The sequence below is a fragment of the Ptychodera flava genome, chromosome 19 (genome assembly GCF_041260155.1).
Source record: "Ptychodera flava strain L36383 chromosome 19, AS_Pfla_20210202, whole genome shotgun sequence".
NCBI lineage: Eukaryota > Metazoa > Hemichordata > Enteropneusta > Ptychoderidae > Ptychodera > Ptychodera flava.
The window spans coordinates 22,453,141-22,456,251 of record NC_091946.1 but is presented as its reverse complement, the minus strand read 5'-3'; the positions used below and the strand labels follow the sequence as shown (position 1 = coordinate 22,456,251).

The window sequence follows — 3,111 nt, the reverse complement described above, 5'->3', positions numbered from 1 at the left end:
TGGTGCTCGCTCGTGTATTTTATATTCATCCATTTTAAATGAACCCCCTCCACGCGGAGAATGCGTACTGAATATGCCGTCTTGGCCTATCGTGAAACTTGTTTTTGTTTTCAAAATAAAACACGATTGGAACTAATTTGGGATAATTGGATTTTCATTTTTTACAAATTTCTCAAAAGTGTTAGGTGCAATATAGCTGAATGTTGCAATATCGCAAATTACTCATAAAAACAAATGTGTAATATAAAAAGAAAAGCAGATGAGATAACATTTGTAGATTAAATCGATTATTTCTTATTTCGCCATCCAATTATCCCAAATTAGTTCCAATCGTGTTATAAGAAAGCATAAATATGAGACATGCCAAAAGTTGCAAGCCCACTTCTCGCCCGGAGTTTGCCAAACACATCGTCCATCAAATCACATCATCAGCTTCCAGTTGTTTCGTCACGCTGAATATGAACGACAGAGCCAATAGAGTGAACGATTTACAAACACAATCATATCACGCTTTGTGTATTAAAAAAGAGCAGTCCAAAGAGATAAGTCTTTCAGGCATGTCGTATCAAACAACAGAACCACAGTAAGAGAATATCGTATCCTATGGACGAAACAGACTCCAAGTTCATTGCAAAAAAGTTATTTAATACTTCACTGTAAATTTCCAGATCTTTTTTTGCTATTTACATAACACCGATGAACATCGCCAAAATTGCACATCTCGGCAATAAGAAATGTTACCGTCACCAATAGAATCACCTGCTAAAGAACTCCCCAGGCCGTATTTTAATAAAACAAAACGTTGAACAGATACATGATTGAGCGTAAAACCTTCAAGGAAACACGTTAAGATGTCTTGAGTCAGCATTACCAACTTTTACATGTGCTGTTTGGTTCATGCTTACGGTCCATTTTCCGATACTTTCCGTCAATTTGTACAGAAATAATTGTACGTACTTGGCCAATGAAGGTTCGCAGAGACATATTCGTACATCAGGGCGCCCCCACACAAAGGGAGCAATACAGCGTTTGATATGTCACATTGTGTAAAACGGGCATAACAAGGCACGTTATAGTAATTATTGTCATAATATTATTTTAACAACATCAAGGAGAATTACAATTGTGACTCGTACTCATTCTAGAGTTTGAATACCCCGACTTTTTTTAAATAATGACACTGGTTACTCTCCTTAGAGAGCGCTGACTGTATACTAGTATACTAGCAAAGGATGTGCTAATGATCTATAACAGAATTTGTTCATTTCAGTGTTTTGGACAAATATATACAGAGATGACGTCATCAATTACGTCACTGTAATGTATTATGTATCAATATGGTTCGAAATCAAGGCATATGACATCCCTCATCAAGAGGAATTACTGTAACAGAGGTTATTTCGAATGATACAGTGCACGAGAAACGTAATTGCCAGGGAAAGTGGGCATCTGCAATAGTGTGTGTTTGTACATTTGTAAGTGCAAATGAAAGTGAATTCCCTGTAATAAGCTGACAGTAAACATTTGGCAAATTAATTCAATATTAAAAAATGCTTAAAATCAGATGACGTGGAATTAGCTATTGGAGCTACGCAATTGAAATCAGCTACATCGGAGTAAATTAAGTAAGTCTTATGCTCTTATTATCCGTTTTTGTGCTTTCTTCGTCTTCCTAAATGTTAAGCGTTTCAAGACAAATAAAAAGAGAAAAATGCAAAGAAGAAAAAACCTTTGGCAGTCGTACGATTTTGCAGATAGCTGTACAGTTGCAAGTATGTACATACTGTACGATATTACAGAAGGACTGATATTGATACCCTACAGATGTGTTCCTCTAGGTGTATTTTGAGTGGCTGTGCCGACTCAAAGAACGATTGTCCATGGTGACAACGTTTGTGTCTCTATATCCCTAACCCTACTTTTGCGGTTTTTTATGCTCCTGTGCCGGATGGTAATTACCTCAATGGTGATTTGCTTTTGCATGTGATATCCTGTGCATTACCACTACGTGGTCTAGTATATTCTGTCGTCATGACGACGTGACAAGAGTATTGACTTTCAAACTGGTCAAGTTCAGTGTTCTTTTTGTTGTTATTGTTGTTTAAATACCACGACAGTTGAAGTTACTTGACTTTACAAACACGGACAAGACAGACACGGTACAAAATTGACATCGACGTTGCCATAGTACATCTCAGGTTAATATTAATGTTAATATAACATAAGTGACATTGGTTACTTTTGTCATCACTTTCTGACCCTGACTGATAAAACAACTGAAAAATGTGGCTCGAATATTGCCTTCACTCAGAAGTCACGTGACAAAATATATTGCTCACTTTATGTGCATTTGCTTCTTTTTATAAACCAACGAGAAACGTTGACTGTTGGTTTGAGTTTATTGCAAACAAGGCCGCAGATCCTTACGGTCTCAAGCCCCTTGCATTTAGCAGGCGGAAAATATTTCCGATTTTCCGCAGGCTTTTCAACGTGGACTTTCTTTCTTTAGTTAGGAAATGTTCCATCTTTTCGACACTTTCAGCCAAGAAAGGTCAGTCAAGTACAGATATTTACCTAATTGGACGGGACTGTCATGAGTTTTGTTGGCTGTGCGCCTTCACAGTGGTTTCAACCTTAACTTTTAACAGGATCCACGTTCTTAATGCTGAAAAATTGTGGGTCTTTTTGCGATTTTCCTGGCTCCTTCGTTGTATATCAGTCCACATCGACTGTGATTACCTGTGGTGTTGCATAAGGCAGTCTATCCGTGATGTATTACTTAAAATCTGAAAATGCAACGGAGCGCCTCTTTAGAAATGCCGAATGTTACAGGTTGAAATCGTGTCAATTTCACCGAAGAAGACGGGAAGAGATGCAAATTATAGTTGAGATTGCTCACGCCATAGTATTTCCTGTTGTTCCGGGTCCATGGCTCGCGATTCTCGCCATGGCGACCAAACCATGACAAATGCTTGTCGTTTCGTAAATCCAACACTATGAGAAACACACTTTTCAGACTAAAAATCATGCGCACAGCACGTCACTGCCATCGGACGAATCGTAAGTGACGTCACCGGGAGAAAATAAATTATTGATGTGTATCGTTCTGAA

General features: G+C 38.1%; 1 protein-coding gene across 1 annotated transcript in view; it reads right to left on the bottom strand.

Annotated features, from left to right (window-relative positions):
* Window positions 1–624: 624 nt before the first annotated feature.
* The window catches only part of LOC139118926 (galactosylceramide sulfotransferase-like), a 55,238-nt gene continuing 52,751 nt past the window's right edge, over window positions 625–3,111 (bottom strand). Inside the window, exon 2 of the mRNA XM_070682492.1 lies at window positions 625–3,111. This exon is cut by the window's right edge and continues 2,253 nt beyond it. The gene's annotated coding sequence lies outside the window, so the exon portion shown is untranslated.